This window comes from Schistocerca nitens, chromosome 2 (genome assembly GCF_023898315.1).
Source record: "Schistocerca nitens isolate TAMUIC-IGC-003100 chromosome 2, iqSchNite1.1, whole genome shotgun sequence".
NCBI lineage: Eukaryota > Metazoa > Arthropoda > Insecta > Orthoptera > Acrididae > Schistocerca > Schistocerca nitens.
In genome coordinates, this window is record NC_064615.1 from 329,225,895 (window position 1) to 329,235,019 (window position 9,125).

Sequence of the window (9,125 nt, forward strand, 5' to 3'; positions counted from 1 at the left end):
GTCAAAACAAGCAGACTGGATGTTCACCACAGGAGACCGAGGTTAAAACCACAGAGCAGATAGGGCAGGGGCTCAAGAAGGACAGCAGGAGTGAATCGACAACAGGAAGCTCATGATCGGCAGTAATGGAAGAACCTGCAGGACACCTACGTTGCATGCTGTCTCAGAGGTCACGTCACCGACTGATCAAATTCGCTGTTGATGATGATGATGATGATCGTAACAAAGCTACGAGATAGGCAATCACACTGGTTAATGTACAGCTGGTAGCAAACAACACCTGCCTGACACGTATTTATTTGGGATCAGTAGAAAAAATTACATGGGATGACCAAAATAAATTGGACTTGCTGTATAGGAGTACAGATTCACGTAACAAAGTAATCGAAGACGTTCCGAGGTGTTTCGTTGGGGACGTGATTTGAAAGAGACATTAGTAGTGCGTTACAGTTAACGTTGTTTTGTCCAGATCGTTGACGCCGTAGTGCTTGCGGAACTGGAGCAGGGAACAATGCCGCCCTCATAGGCGACGCTAGAAGGCCCCCTCTGTGTTTGCGACTCTGTGCCAGAGCTGCTAACTGGGCTGGTTACCGCGCATTCTCGCCACGGGTGATTCACACAGTTTCTTGTATTACATTACGCACAGCCGCTTACAAATGACTCAAACAGCAAACACACACTCGTGTCGAGAAGAACATGGCATTTTAACAATGGAGGAAACCACAAGTAACATAGGCATTGCCACCTGTTCAGAAGTGGTACATGGCATCTACACGAAAATTTATATAATTTATAACTGATATACGACTGGGATGGATCCCAAAGTCATGTGGCCGAGCTGTTCTAGGCGTTTCAGTCCGGAACCGCGCTGCTGCTATGGTCGCAGTTTCGAATCCTGCCTCGGGCATGGATGTGTGTGCTGTCCTTAGGTTAAGTTGGGTTTAGGTAGTTCTAAATCTAGGGGACTGATAACGTCAGATGTTAAGTCCCATAGTGCTTAGAGCCATTTGTTACTACACATCAGGAAACCGTCGTGATGGATTACTTTACGGAGAACGAATATGGTTCAAATGGCTCTGAGCACTATGGGACTTAACTTCTGAGGTCATCAGTCCCCTAGAACGTAGAACTACTTAAACCTAACTAACCTAAGGACATCGCGCACATCCATACCCGAGGCAGGATTCGAACCTGCGACCATAGCGGTCGCGAGGTTCCAGACTGTAGCGCCTAGAACCGCTCGGCCACCCTGGCCGGCAGAACGAATATAGATGAGCTGTTCACCAATCTGCAGTTCAAAGAGTTTGGTGAATTGAAGTTTTCTAACCTTTTGATCGAATGTATGACAGATAGAAAGATTCAGACTATTCAAGCAGGCAATCGAAAACGTAGATTATAAGAATATACTGAATAGCAGCGAAGTATTAATTAAATTAAACAACAAGTTTAGTATGTTATACCCAAGACTTGAAGGCTGGAATCTTTGGAATCTGGATGGCGTTACATGTAAAAATAATAAGAAACGACCGCTAGTGATCTCAGATCCATAGTTTTTGGGGTCAATAAAGCTGTGGTTGACCTCTGACCTTTTTGGAATCTGCTATTCAGCTTGGCACTGATTGATAAAGTTGTTAAAAGGGATATGGTACACAATTCTGTCCAATTGGCACGTTAGGTCGTCAAAATCCCGATGATTGGATGGCCCTGCCCACAATACTCCAAACATTATCAATTTGGGGGACATCCCGCACCTTGCTGCCCTATATAGCGTCTGGCATGCAGGAAGACAAGCAGTAGGAACTCTCGCCGTGTATTATCTTGCTGAATGTAAGACCAGGATTGCTTCTCATGAAGGGCACGACAGCGGGCGTAGAATATCGTCGACGTACCGCTATGCTGTAAGGGTGCTACAGACGACAACCAAAGGGGTCCTGCTATGAAATGCTGGTTGTCGGGCCTTACGGCGGGCGACTGTCAGATTGGTATCCCACCTTGTACAGGGCGTTTCCAGACACTTCTTCAGCCTGGAATCACACTGGCTGGGGTAGAACTGTCTTCAGTGATGAGACCCGATTTGAATTACTCTCAGTCCATTTTCTGTACACATTAGACTGTTCATTCCATTCAGCAGATCCTCACTCCCAACGAAGACAGCATTGTCATCAGCGAATCTTACCATTGATGTCCTTTCACATTGAATTTTAATCCCACTCCTGAATCTTTCTTTTATTTCCGTCATTTCTACTTCAATGCACTCTGAAGAGCCAAAGAAACTGGTACACCTGCCTAATATCGTGTAGGGGACACGGGAGCAGGCAGAAGCGCCGCAACACGACGTGACATTGACTCGACTAACGACTAATGTCTGGAATAGTGCTGGAGGGAACTGACATTATGAATCCTGCAGGGCTGTCCATAAATCCCTAAGAGTTAGAGAGGCTGGAGATCTCTTCTGAATAGCACGTCGCAAAGGATCCGAGATATGCTCAATAATGTTCATGTCTGGGGAGCCTGGTGGCCAGTGGAAGTGTTTAAACTCAGAAGAGTGTTCCTGGAGCCTCTCTATAGGGATTCTAGACGTCTGGGGTGTCGCACTGTCCTGCTGGAATTTCCCAAGTCCGTCGGAACGGATAATTGACACGAATGGACACAGGTGATCAGACAGGATGCTTACGTACGTGTCACCTGTCAGAGTCGTTTCTAGACGTATCAGGGGTCGTATATCACTCCAACTGCACACACCCCACATCATTACAGAGCCTCCACAAGCTTGAGCAGTCCCCTGCTTACATGCAGGGTCCATGGATTCATGAGGTTGTGTCCATACCCGTAGACGTCCATCCGCTCGATACAATTTGAAACGAGACTCGTACGACCAGGCAACATGATTCCAGTCATCAACAATGCAATATCGGTGTTGACGGGCCCAGGCGAGGCATAAAGCTTTCTGTCGTGCACTCATCAAGGGTACACGAATGGGCCATTGGCTCCGAAAGCCCATATCGATGATATTTCGTTTAATGGTTCGCAGCTGACACTTGTTAATGCCCCAGCATTGAAATCTGCAGCAATTTGCGGAAGGGTTGCACTTCTGTCACGTTGAATGATTCTCATCATTCTTCGTTGATCCCGTTCTTGCGAGATCTCTTTCCGGCCGCAGCGATGTCGGAGATTTGATATTTTACCGGATTCCTGAGATTCACAACGCACTCGGGAAATGGTCGTATGGGAAAATCCCCAGTTCATTGCTATCTTGGAGATACTGTGTCCCCTCGCTCGTGCGCCGACCATAACACAACGTTCAGACTCACTAAAATCTTGATAACCTGTCATTGCAGCAGCAGTAACCGATCTAACAACTGCACCAGGCACTTATTGTCTTATATAGGTGCTGCCAACCGCAGCGCCGTATTCTGCCTGTTTTCATATCTCTGCATTTGAGTAAGCAATCCTATACCAGTGCCTTTGGCGCTTCTACATCTACATCTACATCCATACTCCGCAAGCCACCTGACGGTGTGTGGCGGAGGGTACCTTGAGTACCTCTATCGGTTCTCCCTTCTATTCCAGTCTCGTATTGTTTGTGGAAAGGATTGTCGGTATGCCTCTGTGTTGGCTCTAATCTCTCTGATTTTATCCTCATGGTCACTTCGCGAGATATACGTAGGAGAGAGCAATATACTGCTTGACTCTTCGGTGAACGTATGTTCTCGAAACTTCAACAAAAACCCGTACCGAGCTACTGAGCGTCTCTCCTGCAGAGTCTTCCACTGGAGTTTATCCATCATCTCTGTAACGCTTTCGCGATTACTAAATGATCCTGTAACGAAGCGCGCTGCTCTCCGTTGGATCTTCTCTTTCTCTTCTATCAACCCTATCTGGTACGGATCCCACGCTGCTGACCAGTATTCAAGCAGTGGGCGAACAAGCGTACTGTAACCCACTGCCTTTGTTTTCGAATTGCATTTCCTTAGGATTCTTCCAATGAATATCAGTCTGGCATTTGCTTTACCAACGATCAACTTCATATGATCATTCCATTTTAAATCACTCCTAATGCGTACTCCCAGATAATTTATGGAATTAACTGCTTCCAGTTTCTGACCTATATTGTAGCTAAATGATAAGGGAACTATCTTTCTATGTATTCGCAGCACATTACACTTGTCTACATTGAGATTCAATTGCCATTCCCTGCACCATGCGTCAATTCGCTGCAGATCCTCCTGCATTTCAGTACAATTTTCCATTGCTACAACGTCTCGATATACCACAGCATCATCATCAAAAGGTCTCAGTGAACTTCCGATGTCATCCACAAGGTCATTTATGTATATTGTGAATAGAAACGGTCCTACGACACTCCCCTGCGGCACACCTGAAATCACTCTTACTTCGGAAGACTTCTCTCCATTGAGAATGACATGCTGCGTTCTGTTATCTAGGAACTCTTCAATCCAATCACACAATTTGTCTGATAGTCCATATGCTCTTACTTTGTTCATTAAACGACTGCTTCAGTTTATAGCATTTCCCTCCTACTGAGGGATATGTTACATACGATCTTACACCCTTTTAAATACAAGTATTTTACTTTGGTCTTTCATTTTTCTGGAAGAGCACTTGAAAAAAAACCTGGCGATACCGTCCATTGCCAGTCGCTTCCCTATAGGCAATTGTTGTAACGATTAAGAGGCGGCGGTGGCTGCACCTCGATGACGCTTCGTGGCACGTGACGAGTAGTTCCCAGATTGAAACTTCCTGGTAGATTAAAACTGTGTCCGGTCCGAGACTCGAACTCGGGACCTTTGCCTTTCGCAGGCAAGTGCTCTACCATCTGAACTACCCAAGCACGAGTCAGGCCCCGTCCTCACAGCTTTACTTCTGCCAGTACCTCGTCTCCTACCTTCCAAACTTTACAGAAGCTCTTCTGCGAACCTTGCAGAACTAGCAGTCGTGAAAGAAAGGATACTGCGGGGACATGGCTTAGCCACAGCCTAGGGGATGTTTCCAGAATGAGCTTTTCACTCTGCAGAGGAGTCGTGCTTGGGTAGTTCAGATGGTATAGCACTTGACCGCGAAAGGCAAAGGACCCGAGTTCGAGTCTCGGTCCGGCACACAGTTTTAATCTGCCAAGAAGTTTCATATCAGCTCACACTCCCCTGCAGAGTGAAAATCTCATTCTAGCTCCCAGATTAATCACGGCGCCTGTGTGGAGGCTGCGGCCGGTGCAGCCCGCGTGTCGCTTCGCACGCCTCGCCGCTTTCCCATGGCGGTGTCCGCTGGTGTCCGGTGCGATCCGGTGCGGTGTGAACGGCGGCCGCGTGCTAACACCCGTGGCGGAGACACCGGCACGGCCGAGTCGCGCAGTTGGCGCGTCGTCGCCAACCAGGTGCTGGTCGCCGCCTCTCCGCATCGGTCGTGTTCCCAGCACGAAACGTAGCGTCTGCCCACACGTGTGCGTACCTGCCACACTCCAGCGACTGACTGCGATCAATGACCGTACTGGTTCAAATGGCTCTGAGCACTATGGGACTTAACTTCTGTGGTCATCAGTCACCTAGAACTTAGAACTACTTAAAACTAAGTAACCGAAGGACATCCCACACATCCATGCCCGAGGCAGGATGCGAACCTGCGACCGTAGAGGTCGCGCGGTTGCAGACTGTAGCGCCTAGAACCGCTCGGCCACCCCGGCCGACAATGACAGTACTCATTACCATTTCACACGTTCCGCTGTCAGACTGCAGCGGATTTACGGACAGATTGGCCTTTATCCAGTTCAAGAATGGATTGTGGGTAATTCATCACTGAGGAATAAAGTATTTATTGCACAAAAGCGTGTAATCAGAATAATAGCTGGAGTCCACCCAAGATCATCCTGCAGACATTTATTTAAGGATCTAGTGATATTCACAGTAGCTTCTCAGTATATATACTCTCTTATAAAATTTGTTATTAACAACCAAATCCAATTCAAAAGTAATAGCAGTGTGCATAACTACAATACTAGGAGAAAGGATGATCTTCACTATTCAAGATTAAATCTAACTTTGGCACAGAAAGGGGTGAATTATACTGCCACTAAAGTCTTTGGTCACTTACCAAATAGTATCAAAAGTTCAAATGGTTCAAATGGCTCTGAGCACTATGGGTCTTAACATCTGAGGTCATCAGTTCCCTAGAACTTAGAATTACTTAAACCTAACTAACCTAAGGACATCACACACATCCATGCCCGAGGCAGGATTCGAACCTGCGACCGTAGCGGTCGCGCGGTTCCAGACTGAAGCGCCCAGAACCGCTCGGCCACACTGGCTGGCTTAGTATCAAAAGTCTGACAGATAACCAACAAGTATTTAAGAAGAAATTAAAAGAATTTCTGAATGACAGCTCCTTCTACTCCATAGAGGAATTTTTAGATATAAATTAACAATAAAAAAGAAAAAAACCAAACAAAAAATTATAAAAAAATTAAAAAAAACAAAAAATAAAAAAGTTGTTATATTAACTTAATTATGTTGTTAAATTAACTTAATTATGTCATGTATTGGAAAATTTGACTCGTTCCACACCATTACGAAATATCGTGTTGATGATCCATGGAACTAGTATTAATCTAATCTAAGACTTATTACCACGCGCATCAAGACCCTACTAAGTGGCGAGCTGAGTGGCGAGAATCTCATGGTCCAGTACAAGAGCTCATGAGCGAGGTGGCTCGAGTATTCTTCTAGCGATAAGAGAAATACACCAAAGGTGACAATGAGTAACCTGGAAAGAAATTGCACACACAGCTACTACACAGTCATTGAATACATTATTTCACCCACTTGCTCTCGAACAAAGGAAAATCAAATTAGTTAGAGCATGCTATACTTGCAGGAAGATGCTTCGAAACATCTATCGATGAATGAAGAAGACCCCAGCAAGAATCCTCGAATTACAAGAAAGGAAATTAAAGTCTGGCCGAGGACCCTACCATATGGGAGACGAAGGTACGAGGAGCGTTCAATAAGAAATGCAACAATTTTCTTTTCTCGGGCAATTTCGGTTGAAAAAGCTGCGGAATTTGTTGTGGGACATCGCCGAACATTCCCGCTTGAGCCCCTATTGTTTCATGAAGTTCTGATAGGTGGCGGCGCCTGTAACGGAGGTGCGTACCAGTGAACAAAAGCACGGAGAGTCGTTGGGCGAGGCGTCTGTCACTATCGAAACAAAATCGCGCAAGCCTATTCGATGTTCCGCGTGCCGGCCGGCCGCACACAGCTGCGACTCCTGCAATGTTAGTGTGTGCAGACACTCTCTTTCGAGGTGATTGACGGATTACGATCGAACTCCTCGGTGCTCAACCCGACGTCTCTGCTGGTAGTGTTGACACACTCGTCCACCAGTTGGAGTACTCAAAGGTGTGTGCCCGCTTACGCCCTTCCGACTTCATTCGGTTTTGCCCAATGAAGGATACACTCCGCGGGAAGTAGTACGTGGATGATGTGGAGGTTGTTGATGCTACAAGACGTGGGCGCCGACGTCGACCAGTATGGTGGCAGCATGCGGGCATACAGGCCCTCCCAGCAAGGTGGCAGAACGCCGTCGCATTGGACGGAGATTATGTTGAAAAACAGGGTTCTGTAGCCAAAGGATTGGGGAATAATATGGTCTACTGGAATCCTGAATAATACCAACCTGCTTCCAGAAAAAAATATGTTGCATTACGTACTGTATGCCCCACGCACAAACCTAATCGAGAACTCGATTAACATCAAGGAAATCTCACCGATACTGGCAGAAAAAGACAACTACATTTGTACGGCCTCTTGCATAGAATGGACGTCACAGGCTATCTTATTACACCTTCAAAGCAGCCAACAAGGGCAAAGCCACTAGATGCCTGTGAAACAAGCAAGTAGAGAAAGACTTGCAGAACTTCATATTAGACATGTCTTGACATGTGTTAAAAACTAACAGGGGTGATTACCACCTAGCTATTGAAATCAGACCCTTCTTTGCACCCTTTACAGGAATTAACCACAAACGGGACCTGGAAATGGTCCGAGGAACGGGACACATATATCAGCAGGGAAATGAAGGAGTACTAGGCTACCAGAAAGCTCAAGATACGAACAAGAAATAAATTACTTAACTTCAGCAAAAGTGCCAAAAGCGGCAGATGACAACTAAATAGCGAAAAACGAGCACCGCGGTCCATAGGAGGCCCAAAAAAGTAAGAAAATACAACGACGGGAAAAAATGGCAACACCAGAAATAACTAGTGTGGGGTAATATGTCTGTGTAACATATTTAAGTGATTAACATTGAAAGATCACAGTTTAATGTATATGAGAGATAAGTCATTGCAAATGTGAAATGCTGGTACATTAATAACTGATGTAACCGCCAGAATGTTGAATGTAACCATGCAAACGTGCACGCATTGTGTTGTAAAGGTGCCAGATGTCAGTGTGTGGGATGGAGTTTTATGCCTGTTGCACTTGGTCGGTCAACACACAGACGGTTAACACTGTGGATGGCGCTGAAGTTCTCCGGTAATGTCCCATATGTGCTCGACTGGAGATAGATCTGGTGATCGAGCAGGCCAAAATAGTACGTAGACACTCTGTAGAGTCTGTTGGGATACAACAGGGGTATCTGGGCGGGGTTGTCCAGTTGAAAGACACCCCCTGGAATACTATTCATGAATGGCAGCACAACAGGTTGAATCAGCAGATTGACGTAAAAGTTTGCAGTCAGGGTATGTGGGATAACCGCTATAATTATCCTGGTGTCGTACGAAGTCGCACCCCAGACAATAATTGCAGGTGTAGGTCCAACGTTTCTAGTACGCAGAGAGGTCGCTCGCAGGTCCTCAACTGGCCTCCTACTAATCAACACACAGCCGCCACTAGCAACGAGGCAGAACCAGCTGTCATCAGAGAACACAACAGACCCCTACCCTGCTCTCTAATGAGCTCTCGCTCGAGAAGATTTCAGTCGGGAAATCTGGGGGTTTTTCAGTGGAATCGACGCTGCTGGGCATCTGTGTCGGGGTTGTCCTAGACGTAGGCGATTTGTAACAGTTCGTTGTGTCACTGCGGTGCCGCACAGATTGCTGCTGGGGATGCAGT